The sequence below is a fragment of the Lissotriton helveticus genome, chromosome 7, assembly GCF_964261635.1.
Source record: "Lissotriton helveticus chromosome 7, aLisHel1.1, whole genome shotgun sequence".
In the NCBI taxonomy this organism is placed as follows: Eukaryota; Metazoa; Chordata; class Amphibia; order Caudata; family Salamandridae; genus Lissotriton; species Lissotriton helveticus.
Genome location: NC_136068.1, coordinates 211394226 through 211408368, shown reverse-complemented (window position 1 = coordinate 211408368; position 14143 = coordinate 211394226).

The window sequence follows — 14143 nt, the reverse complement described above, 5'->3', positions numbered from 1 at the left end:
TCCACCCGGTTAGACCATTTCCTAGCTGCCTTCTTTGGGTGGTTAGCAGTCCAGATTTTGGATTGCTCCCAGGTGTTGTGCCTATTTGATGGACTCCGCTTTGCCGTCGCACAGTGGGCGCACCGCAAGTGCGCCGAAGGTACGCCAAAGGCATGTTTGTTGCTCCTGGCCCGTGCCTAGCGCGAGCCATGCTGCCTGTTTGAATAGCGGGGGAGGGTATGCTGGTCACGAGACTTGCTTCTTGCCTGGATAGCAAATTATGTATGGGGGACCATGGCTATTGCTGGGAAAATTTTAAGTCCAGCTTCCATCGCAAGATCTGTAATCTAAGCAGCGAATCCCTGGAAGGACATCTAGCTTCCGGGGAAAGCCCTCCAAGACACACAGAGAGCATTGTGCGGTGGGAAAAGAGCAGTTCTGTTCAACTGCAGATCGCTACCCAAGCGCACTGAGGACATTTGGCTTCTACTATTGGATAACTGGGTAAAGATTGGGATTTAATGTTACTTACCAAAAATTGGCTGAAAGAGAAAACCCTCCCGTCACTAACACTGGCAATTCCCCCTGGCTTCAGGATAGTTTGTGTCAATAGGACAGGAGAGAAGCGAGGGGGTGGGGTGGCAATTATTTTAAGAGAGTCATAGGACACCACCTCTTCTGAATTAAATGGCTTCTGTGCCATAGAGGGCATGAATTCTTGCATTATGTTTTCCACAGTCCTTTCTGTTGCATGCCTATTAATATACAGACCTCCAGATCGCCCAAACCCCTCATCTTGGGTAGCTGAACAATCTGATTGTGCGGAAATCCTTACAATACTCTAATTTCATGGTGTTAGGTGATTTTAACCTCCATATGGATGACTCTTATGTCCCCATGCCTCGCAGTTAGTGCAGTCTCTTAAGGGTGCATACCTCATGCAACATGTTTTCGTGCCCACACACAGAGCAGGCCATACTCTCGACCTCATTTTCGCTAACATTCATTCGATTACAGTGGAGAACCCTCAATGTATGACATGGACAGACCACTATCTAATCTCTTTCTCATTCGACATAGGCAAAATACAGTTGTCGGGCCAAAAACAATCAAAGGTGGGTAGGAACTGGAAGAGAGTGAGTGCAGACACGGTGGGTCCACTGATTTTTAACAGTGACCAACCACGCTCCGGGGATCCTAACGCAGACGCAGTACTGTTTAATGCAAGGCTCTTGACTTCACTTGACAAGGTGGCACCATTAAACTCCTAAATCTCCGAGAGAGTCCCCCTCAACCACCTGGTTCTCAGAAGATCTCAGAAAAACTCACCAAGTATGTCGACCTCCATGATACCCTTCACGACACTCAGTCAGGCTTCCGGACAGGATATGGCATGGAAACAGCCTTGGTAGAGGTGGCAGAGTCTATAAGAATGTCAATGGATGCAGGAGCTTCCGCTATGTTGATCTAGTTGGGTCTGTCTGCGTCCTTTGACCCGGTGGCTCAACGCATACTGCTAAATAGACTTGAACAGATCGGTATCCAGGACACAGCCCTTGTTTGGATCCAGACCTACCTTCATAATCGCACTCAAAGTGTAGTTCTCCCACCACATCAATCATCAGTAAGCCCTCTAAGGTACCACAGGATTCGACACTAAGCCCCCTGCTCTTTATTATCTACTAGGTACCACTCTTCAATCTGATTGGCATCTGGGAGTTGAAGACTGTTTCGTATGCAGATGATACACAGCTGATATTCTCCTTTAAGGATCAGTCAAGGGACTCATTTGCTAGATTAACGGGCTGCCTGAAAGACATCACCAGCTGGATGAATAACAACAAGCTGAAATTAAATGCAGAGAAGACGGAGATCATGTTCTTTGGTCAGCCCTCTGCCCCGCCTGCAGGACTCTGGTGGCCGGCTGAATTGGGAACTTCACCCTGTCCAACTAAGCAAGCTAAAAATCTGGGCGTTAAGTGGGACTCAGCTCTATCTTTTGAAACCCACATACACCATGTCTCATTGGTCTGCTTTGGCAAGCTGAAAACTTTTTTTTTTAAATCCTGCCCATCTTGATCTAGATTATGCTAACAGTCTGTACCTGGGACTCCCCAGCTATCTGATTCACAGACTTCAGATGATGATTCAGAATGAGGTAGCAAAACTTATTTACAGAGTGCTGTTCCGTCAGCACATTTCTCCTCACATCAAGCTCCTTCACTGGCTCCTGGTTGCAAAGCGCATCAAATTCAAGGCCTTGACCCTTGCTTTATGGGCAATGAACAACATCGGGCCTAGATACCTCAGAAGGAGACTCCTCCCGTATCAATCGTCCCACACTCTTAGATCTAATTCCAAGCACCTATTGTGCGTTCCCCGGTTTTCCAAGACCAGAAAGGGAGGAAGGGCCTTCTCGATCAGGACAGCTATGCTATGGAATGTCCGTCCTCTTCATCTTCGCATAATGGAATCCGAATCCAATATTCGAAGGCACCTGAAGACGTGGCTCTTCGGCTAGGCTAGTCTTGTCCCTTATCTGCTCACCTGATTACCGCTAAGCGCCGGGACATTTATGTTTGAGGTAGCTGTTTGCGCTATAGAAATAACATTATTATTAAGTCAAAAAACGATTTTCCTATAAAAACATGGTCCTAACTATAACTACCTACTGGCGACCGTATATGTTACCGTGTTTCCACAGAAAAATCATTTTTTTTACTTAGTTATAACTTTGGCGTAGGTTCACCCATCATCATGAAATTTTTCCCAACAAAGTGTCAAGGTGGGTTCTATTGTCATGGAAAGTTTGGTGGTGATCCGTGCAATGGGACCGAGAATTTGGGGCGCGGAAAAGGTTGTGTTTGTAATGATAATTCCCGTAGGAACCTTTAGCCACAACTACAGCTCGAACCGCTGAACGGACTTACACCAAATTTATCAGGGAGGTAAATTTTAGTTCAAGGAAGTACCTTTTGCTTATTTGGTGTAAATCCATTCAGTAGTTGTGCAGAAATTTAAGTTTAAAATTATAGTGATTCTAGTCGCTGATATTTCGAGGAGGTTTGGCGAAGAATCGCGAATGCACGCGCTAATGGGAATGCTCTGATTGGCTGGACGCTACCTGAACCAAAAGTTGCGGCTACCATTTTATCTATCAGGAACAGTTCCCGGGCCTGAAAATGTGTGTGAAAGCCTACATAAGGGGTCAGGGTGGAGATACTCTGACCCCATGGTTGAGAAATTGGGGTGTTAGTGACACAAGTTATGTGTTCATAATTGATTTTTTTTTAATTGCGCAATATATTCATGACTGCATACAACCGCTAGTGCAGCCCGTGTACCATCGCGAGAACATCGCGACTTCCAACATCAACGAGAATATTGGTGAAAATATAAGAAAATATATAAGTGAATCATTAATACTCATTATTATAGAGATATCGAGATTCTGATGAATGTTTTTATAGAGTTATTTAGATAATGAGTTGTCTACTGTAATGGTGAGACTTCATTATGTAGTTATAATTTTTTTATGTGGTGGTGGCCATTGAATTCCTGCTTTGTTTTCCCTTTTTGCGACATGTCCGGGGATCATGTTTACCGATGTCATGGCAATCTCCAGAGTCACCGTGAAAATATAAAATAGGTTATAGTGACATGAGTTTAGAGAATACTATAAGAAACACCTAGGGTGTAAAATACTGTAGTATGTGTTTATATATGTATTTTAGACTTTATGGAAAAGGCATGGATAACAACATCAACGCAACGTCCCGAATAACAATGAAAACGAAAAATAGGTCTGAAAGATGGTTTTTAAAGAAATTTAGTACATCATGGGAGTTTAAACATGCTTTGAAAGAAGTATGTATATGTAGTGTAGTGCAATGTTCAGAATGGGTTTTTTTTACACATTATTTTTAGATGTGTTGGTGGCCATTGAATGTCTCCTTTTGTTTTACGCTTTTACGACGTGTCTGGGGGAATGCGATTACCGACGTCATTGTTGTCTCCGGAGTCACTGCAAAAATGGAAAATAGGTTTTAGAGATGGTAGAGAGACCATGAGGTGCCATTGAACACAGCTACAAGTAAATATTATGAACACCCCATTTGAATTTAATTCTGTCTATGCATATATTATGTGTTCTCTGTGTCTATCGTCCTAGTCATATCAAGTCCTGTCTTGTTTCTGTGTGTGAATTCACAACCACTTATTTATAAAACTACTGTTTACTGTCTGGCATGAGAGCCTGCACGCGCCAATATGGTGCAACCACCCACCATAGCCCATGATGCGTGCGTCATGAGAGGACACTATGTGACCCTCCTTGTAAGGAAGGTTAAAAAATGCTACTAATGGTGTGCTTTCGCAGCATTTGAAATGCAAAGAAATCGTATGTATTCTATAATGGACGCATGCTTCATATATTTAGTGTTTTTCTTCAATTTTTAATTATCACTTTCTTATTAGGGACTTTGGAGTGGCAAATGCAGGGCTGGTCCCTGCATGGTCCTGATGAAATGCTAGGGGTAGCATGAAACATGTTGACCTTCTCACTGAACCAGTCCTCATTATAGGTTGGTTGGTAGTGATACTCACCCCATTTTTAATATACCTGTCTAGGAGCAAAATAAATCTATTGAGGCCCACTAAGCATGGTATTTTTAATACACCCGCACCCACTCCACCAGCGTGCACTACACATAGTCTCTCACTTTGAAGTGCTCCTGCGTAGTTCGTGAGTCGCAGCACGCCCCTTTTCGTAGAGAACTGGGAGGGCCCCAATGATGAAGCATGTCACCGTGGGGCAACCCTGGTGAGTGAGGGGACACTAGAAGGAAATTTTTCTTTCTCGGCAGGTACCACTGATCAATCTGGTCAGTTACCGCGACATGAGCTAGGTCTTGGAAACCAATACCTTGGATTCTTGGTTGTACACTATATATTTGGAGGGCGACCTAGTCTCTCATTCCTCCTTCTCCCCCAGTCTTATACTTGTTCTAGAAATACACTAAAAAAAATGAGTTTGGAGTGTAACCCCCTTGTGTGTAAAATACTGTAATATGTGTACATATATGTGTTTTTCCTTTATGTAAAAGGCAAGACCGTCACGGTTAATGATGTCATCACGAAAACAGAAAATAGGTCTTAAAGATGTTTTTTCAAGAAACTTAGTAGAACAAACATTTGCAATGCAATCGCCTTTGAGACCTTATATGTATTTAGCTATGCAGCACATTAACCCGGGTGCTAAAACATCTACTGTTCTTTAATATGGAGGGCAAGTAAGTACTAAACTGAGTGACATGCCAGGTATGGGAACACATGGAGAGAAATATTGCCTTTCAGCAGGAAATGGTATAGTCCAAGGCTCTGTTTTTTTTATATAAAATCAGGGCCTTCGGTGGTCATATCACTGAAAATACAAGATTTGAAAAAAATCTTATTGTCCACGAGTGCTCATGGAAGACAATTTCTATGGACTGGTATCTAGAGAATGCTAACGTGATTCTGGTATTTAACTGACATCTGCTGGCCTTTTTCAATCAGGACAGTTAAAAAGAGGTAGTTGCCAGAAAATTAAAAAGAAGAAAGTCCCTCAGCAGAAAGCAATTCTGGTATTTTACTGACCTCTGCTGGTTGTTTTCCATCAAGACAGTTAAATAGAGACAGTTGAACAGAAAAAAGTCCCTAAGCGGAAGCAGACAAATCCTAGGGCTGATCTCCAGAGCCTACAAAGTACATACACATATAAGCATATAATAATTATATGCTAAAGTATATACAAAGGGTCTTGAATGCTCCACCTAAAAATATGAGTTGAAATATGCTTTAAAAGAAGTATATATATAGTAATATATGTAGGGCAATGTTCAGAATGGATATTTTTACAAATTATTTTTGGAAGTGTTGCTGGTCATTGAATGTCTGCTTTTGTTTTCTGTTTTCGCGACGTGTAAGCTGGGATCGCGACATCATTGCAAATATAAACAAGCATTTACAATGCAACGGTCTCGCCGTTGCAAAAGTTAGAGCTATTGGCATTGTAAATGACAATTTTTTTATTTATATGTTGGTTTTGAAAACAGATAAATAAATGGCATTGTCATTTACAATGCCAATAGCGTAATCTCTCGCAAATGTGAGACCTATTGCATTTGCACGCACACACACACACAGAGCCAGCCACACACACACACACACACACACAGAGCCCCCCCCACACACACACAGAGCCCCACACACACAGAGCCCCACACACACAAAGAGCCACACACACAGAGCCACACACACACACACACACACATGGTGGTGGTGGATGTGGTGGTGGTGGATGTAGTGGTGGAGGTGGATGTGGTGGTGGTAGTGGTAGATGGGTTGGTTGTGGATGTGGTCGTGGTGGATGTCGTGGTGGATGTGGATGTGGTGGATGTCGTGGTGGTGGATATGGTGGTGGTGGATGTGGTGGTGGATGTGGGGGTGGTGGTGGATGTGGGGGTGGCGGTGGATGTGGTGGTGGATGTGGTGGTGGATGTGGCGGTGATGGTTGTTCTACAAAGTTAAAACTATGTGTCAATGGTGCTCTGCAGTAGTGGTGGTGGATGTGGTGGTGGTGGATGTGGTGATGGTGCATTTGGTGGTGGTGGTGGATGTGGTGGTGGATTTGGTGGTGGTGGTGGTTGTTCTACAAAGTTAAAACTATGTGTCAATGGTGCTCTACAGTAGAAGTGGTAGTTTATAAGTCTAGCACACAATCCACGCCGTAAACTGTTGGGAATTTTTTTTTAAATATATATATATATATATATATATAAACAATTTACAAGCCAACCAAGGGATGGGAGAGGTGCTTCTAACGATCGTATTTAAATCTGTGCTGTTTTCATCTACGGATGCTCATGCGTGCCTCTTGCGTTCAGGGCCCCCCTCCTCCCAACACCCAGTGGAACTCACGTTTCATCTGCCGGGGCTTGCTCACCATCGCCGCCCGGGACCCCAAGTGTGCTGAGAAGAGCTGTGGAAGAAGAGTGGTGCATGCTTCTTTCTCATCTGCCTTCGCGTGGGCCCCGCAGCCTCGTCCGCGACCCCGTCCTCTTCCACGGCCGCGGTCCCTGCCGCCAAAGCCGCCTCGGAAGCCTCCCCTGTTTTCACCGGCGTTGTTCGCTATTTGCTGCAAGGTAAGAAAATGCATTTTATTACAAAAACAGGACCGGGCATTTATTTTCGGTTGAAATGTAATCAGTGACCAAATCGAATCCCTGAAGGGAAGTGGGGTGTTCTACATGTTTTGTTCTGAGACAATACACCGAACAAAAATAAAATCCGCACAGGCCATGGCTCATTGCAGGTAGTACAAGCAAAAACCACACCATAAGTTCATGGCAGGCATTGACTATAATGACATTTTAAATGCTCAACTGTCCAATCTCTATTCACTGCAACAGAACATGAGCCAGCGATGAGGGGGGGGGAGGGTGTAACAGCAAGATAGGTAAACGTTAGTGTAGGATAGGTATACCCCTCATTCCTTTGGCGGCCACTATCCGTGCCCACCCTGTCGCGCTTCTAAAAAAAGGTCTGTTTCAATTAACGTTTAACCTAAATAAAGACTAATTGGTGCAATAGCTTTGCAAGTTCATATGCAATGTGTGTGTATGCCTTCAGGAAGAAACGGTACATGGCGTGCAAAGTTGTACATTTGCTTCTGCAGCAAGTTTCTAGGAGAAGAAAGGGGGGCTCAAGCGTAGTTCAGGAGCCTGATGGGGCAGCAACAAATGGGTGCCCTTCAAATGGTGGGAAACAGCTCAGTAGTTCATATAGGTGGGGGCAGTGTTTAGAGATGGGGAAACATTAAGCAATAATGCGAAAAGTAGCATTAGAAGGTCACAGAAGAACCAACTCAAGCGCCATGGGTTTGAATGGAAGAGGCGGCAGCAAAGCGCTGGGCACCGGACCTCAGTATTTAGTGGCAAGGAAGGGATTTTCAGTTGCTCCGAATGGAGATCGGCGTCAAAGTGTGTAATCGAGCTTGCTAACGTGAATAAAGAAATCGGCCACTCCACCCGGCAACTAACAATCTACGCTCAGAGGTGCAGCGTGAACCGGGAGAAAGGAGCCGAGGTGGTGGAAACACCACCATGTTTCTCCGAGGCGAGGCAGAAATGCCTCGGAGAAAGGCACGGTCATTTTGGGATTCAGGGCGTGTTTTTCGTTCTCTCCTCTTCCCATTGGCTGGAAGGTAAAATTCCAGCCAATGGGAAGAGGAAATAAGACAGAAAGATACGAAAAAACACACCCCTGAATCCCAAAAATACAGGGCTTGAACTGAGTGACGCCCCTCTCCTCCAATGTCTGGCCTCCGTTTAGGAAGCCAGCCAATGGAGAAGAGGGGTGGGTTCAAGCCCCCACACTGTAAACATAAGATCTCCCCTGCGAGACTGCGCAAGCGCAGCCTATGCTGGTCTCGACATAAAAATGTAAAGAAAAAAAAGAACAACGTTTACTAATCCACTGAAGAAAATACACACTTATAAAAATATCGCTTATAGAGACATTTTAGATAGAGAATACAATTTAAAAACCTTCAAAATTCAATAAAAAAATCATAGGTTACATTGATGTTATAGTTGGGAAATAGAATTTGAAAACCTTAGGAATTCACTGAAAAAAGGTTACAGGGACATTATAGTCAGGCTTTAACATTTAAAAAACCATTATAAATTCACTGAAAAAAACAAAGGTTACAAGGGTGTTATAGTTAGGAAATAGAATTAAAAAAACCTTAGAAATTCTGTGCAAAAAAACAAAGGTTACAGGGACGTTATAGTTAGGCTGATATTTCACTTGTACAAAACCAGAGAAATTCAGCAAGTTATAGTTAGTTGATCTAACTATAACTTGCGCCTCCGCAATGCACTGCTTATGACCTCACTTACTACATCACTCATGACATGGTCAGTGACATCATCGATAACATCACTGATGACATCTCAAATGACATCACTGATGACATAATGACATACCTTAGATGAGCACCAGTTATATTACACAGGCAAATATTTGTTTTTGTAGGCATCTCTGGCTGTTAGCCACTTCCTTACTATAATGCAAACCTACCGCTTGTTTGTTCCTTGCCTTTATGTGTAGGAATTATTTTTCCTTATATAAGCAGTCACCTCTGTTGGATGCAAAGTTATGGTATCTTTACATATCTTGCATACACCCCTTAATGTTTTGTTTACCGAAGTGCTTTGTTCTCACCACTCAATGTCAATATATGTGAGCGGTGTTGGAATCAGGATTGTTCGCACCAGTGAGTATTTGCCTCGATCTACACATTGACGACATGTGAATTAAATAAGCCCTGTCCATAAAAGAATATTGGGAATTATATTCCTCTCAGTGGGGTCATTAGAGCTCTACGCCACAGTCACTTAGTGGGGCCTTTGCGCCTCTTTCTAAAAGGGATATTGAGGGAAAACTGTCATTGGGCTTGGCGATTTGCAAGAAAGCCTCCTTACAGTTTGAGGACACAAATTGTGCACTTGGATGTTCGCTAACTAGCAGACCAATCATAGAACTACGTGTTAAACCCTTGCTGAGAGATAAAATTTTATTTCACAAATGTACGTCAATTCATTACAGTAAGCAGTGAACCACTGAGTGATTCAACCGTCACCCGCAGTGTGTAAAATGCGATCAAATACCTGCTATATTATTTCTTCATTTATTTTAGATGTCTCCAAATGTGATTTAGGGATTCGTTATCCTAAAACTGGTGCCAAATTGAGAGCACTACTAGCAGACGTTCTCCATGTATTAAAACAAGATATTGCCTGGGATGTGGCATTGCAATATTCCCCTTCAAGCAATGCAGTGGTTAATTTGTGCTGGTGGTTTCTGGTGGTGAGGGCCTGCACTCATTTTTAGAGCCTAGGTCTTATTTTTCTTCAGCACACTGTGGCCTACACAAAAAGCGAAAAGGGCAGAAAAGGAAGAAAGAAGGATGTTAAAAATCAAAACTGTACTATATGATTAACAATAATGATAACAAAGGAGAAATAGAATGATAAGGCAACTTACAAAGGGAAAGCAGAGATAAAAAAGAATCTGCAATAGTGAGATAAATATAAGCAAGACAAATAAGATTTTGGAAGAAAGAAGCAAGATGTGAAATCAAAACTAGGCAGCCTTGGTGCTCAGTGAACCCAGTACATACAACTCCAGCATTCAACAAAGTCAGTAGTGCGGTATGCTCCTAAGAAAAAGATTAGGCATTTGCAGTATCTTTTTTAAAGTTTAAGCATTGAAGCTGTGTGGTGCGTAAGGCCATCTCTGCCTGCCAACTGTCTAACGAGGAAGAAATGGGGAGGGAAATGTCCCACAGAAGGTGTATGGCAGATACGAGAAACATAAATGAAGTAAAACGATCTTCTTTACTTCACCATTAGCGTACCTTAGGAAGACATTGCTTGTGAGCGCCCTACAGGGCAGGATTTCTAAGCCCAACTTTGCGCGCTGCTGGGAATGTGAAGTTGGGGCAAAACTCCAACTCCGTGGTGGAGCGGAGTATGCCCCTCAGCCCCTGCGCCACGGCCCAAAGAAAAATGGTAAACAAAAACACGTACCTGCTCTCAGGCATCTGTGGACCGCCCTATGCCTCGCCGTGGTGTCTCCCCTCCTCGCTGCCGTCCTCATCCTTGCTGCAAACCCCTACATTTTACATCTTGCGTGGACTGCGCACGCAAGACTTAAAAAGTATGGGGTTATGACCAGCAACGAGGAGGAGGGTGACCCCTTTATAAAAAAATGTGGTGGGGTGGAGCGGAGTTCCGCAGATTTTTTTTTTTCTAACTCCGTGGAACTCCGCGAGGGCTACTCTGCATACTCCTCCCAGTGTTAAATTTAATTTCACATCACCAAATGTCAACATACTCTAACATTCTACCCTAGTCAGGATGACCGAATCATGGGATGGGTAAAGTGTGTGTGTCTGTGTATGTGTGTGCCGGGGGGAAGGGGGTCAGGGAAAGGCAGAAAACAGGCAATGGGAAAAGTTACAACAGAAGGACTGTTGAAAGACAATTTAACTTGTTTGCCGATCCACCTCTGTCCGGGCGAAGTATTCGGCAACAAGAGAAGTAGCTGAGCTAATTGGGATGGAGGGGTGGGGGGGGCAGACCACAACCAGTTTTTGTGTGAAAAAGGCCACTTTATTGAAACAGGTGCACATTAACAAATTATAAAACCTTGGCAAACGCCTTACAGAACTAAACCTCACTAAATAACACATTTCCTTAACCCCGGGTCCCCGCCCCCACACCTGAAATGTCATTGACCCCGCCCCCACCCATACATTACATCATTACAAAATACCAACAATGCAAATCCCTTCATAATCGTTTAAACTTAACAAATCCCCCAAACCACTATACAAACTCCCCTGCTTGCCCCTTAACAAATGTTGGTCCCCCAACCCCTGGAACCACCCCAACAACTTAGCCTGCCCAACTCACCCTCACGATGACACAACCAAGCAAACGAACAACCACAATCCTGCCAATCCTGGCAAAAACACTACTGACCCCCGCACCTGCACCTGTTCCAAGCGACAATACAGTAACCAAAAACCCATGCATACCTGTTCCAACAAAAACCACGAAATATAAAAATATGAAAGCCGAAAATTATAAGAAAGAAACTTGAGAAAAAGGAAGTGAGGGAGGGAGGGAAAAAACACAACCACTAAACCCCGGCCACCAGGTCACCGAAATCTAAAATGGTGGCCGTGGGGCGGAGACGCCAGCATTTAAGCCTGGGCTCCATTGGGCGCTACCAAAAGGAGCCCAAATGTAAAAAACCTGCCCGAGGCCTGCCAAACCCCCCCTCGCCCCTCCCAAATTGCCCGGGGGGAGGACCTCCCTACGGTCGGCTGCCCCCACCAGGCCCCTCTTTTAAATACTTTAACTAGCACAATCTTTTGGAAAAATACATGCGGTACTTTCCCGAAAATGGAATTACCAATTGTATTTGGATAGAAGAAGGATAAGCAATTTTGACATAAAATTCTTCTCATCTCCAGTCAGCGCTGAGATCACTTCCTTGCATCTTTTAAATGGAGATGTTTATCCCAGTAAGCAAAATCCACGTATTAGACAGAGGGAGATGAAGTTTAATAGAATGCTTGGCCCTCATTCACTGCACTGTAAAAGCATATAACTGGGAGAGGCCGAGATAGGACATTTTGAAACAAAGAACTGAATGTTACTTGAGCAGAGAAAACCAATCCCACATTAAAATTGAGTCTCGAGTCTGGCAGGAGAAAATACACGTGAAATCCTGAAGATTTCAGCAGTGTCTTTCTGCCAAACACTAATCAAAATCAGCTGGTCTTGATTAGCGTGTTGTTTTTCTGCGATATATTTCCATCTCGGCTTACAGCAACGTGAACACTATGTTTTGTCTCACTACCAGTGGGCCAGACATGAAATCTGAATGTAAACGTTCAACTTCCCCCTATTTTCTTCCCTTCAATCGACCTTTACTTCCAAGCAAAATGCAAAGTAATCCACGGTGAGACGAATACTGACTGAACCTTTAACTCTGATGAAAACTCAGCTTTGGGGTACTGCAATAGTTTTTATTTTCTGTTTTCAACACCAGGGTCGGACTGGGAACCACAACCAGCCCTGGCAAAGTGCTCGGTCGCCCCCCTCCCCCCTCCCCACTCGGGGGGTTGGAGGTGCCACCGAGCTCTTTGCCGGGGCCGGTTTTCGCCCGATTTTGGTACAGGGCCGATTTTGCAGCTATGCTGCAAAAACGGGCCTGTAACAAAATGGGCCCCCAGGGGCCCAAAACCGGCCCGACCCGTGTGGCGCAACGGGGGATTGCCCGGTGCCCGATATGGCCAGTCCGGATCAGCACACAAAATTTTTTTTTGCTCTTTCAGAAGTTATCAGCACCCCATTTACAGTTCTCAAACTGGAATACTCAAGCATGTCTGCAGGGTCTCCATCTCCAAGTCGCGACTCGGTGCGTAGTTTCGGGGGATGTGGGGGGGTGTTTGGGGGTTACACTCCCCTAATAAATGAACTTTCTGAGGAATAATTTGGTACAGGGGTTTTCATACGGGTATTGTGCGGTCTCGTCGTATTTCACCATGCATTTTTGCATGTACACACTGGCAAAATACACACACTCTCCTCTCTGTTCTGAAAGTCCTCAACATGTTGGCTGTTTTACAAAATATTGTATTTCTCTCACTTAGTGCTATCAATCTGAATTCCTCTTCCTTTCCACTGCCCCTTAAGTCCCTCTCATGTCACCTGCTTGTCGTATAATGTATTTAAACATTGTATGCCAGTGGGATTGTTGCAAAATCTGAATTCCTCTTCCTTTCCACTGCAGTCCCTCTCATGTCACCTGCTTGTCGTATAATGTATTTAAACATTTTATGCCAGTGGGATTGTTGCAAAATCTGAAGCTCACATCCCCCAATCTTAGTGACCAAGCTATGCCCCTGCTTTGTGACCTTCGCAACACTGATTTCGTGAGTGTCAACGGCTCAGCACACTGAGCCATCCTACAGCTGCAACAACTGACAAATAAGATAATGCCAAAAGAGTTATGAACACATAGATACTTCACGCACAAGCACTTCTTTCTTTCTTGAGCACTCCTTCACCTATCTCCTTGGAGCTACCGTATATGTATGTAATGTATCTAGATTTGGTGTTTCTCAAAGTATAGAAAAATGTATACATTAGAATGTGTTTCTTTTGTGTGTGATGTTAAAGTTTTTTGATAACTATTCTCCCTTACACTCAGAAAGAGTACCTACTCCCATCCTTAAGTTATACGGGTTGGGGTTTATTAAGAAATAGGATAAATGTAGTCATTACAACCTTATCCACTTGGTGGATCTTCCCGATTGAACCACTGTTGTCACGTATTATTGGACACATGGATACAGAAGCACTGTCAAGTGCTTCATCTTGTTCAAGTGTGAAAGTGTGTATACGGTCCACCTTAATAGTGTGTATATCTACATGGCTTTTGTTAGTGGAGAGGTGTGGTGCAGCGGCCAGGGCAGCTGACTTCGGAACACAGGGTGGACGGTTCGATCTCTGGTGGCAACTCAGCACCAGGTGACTCTGGG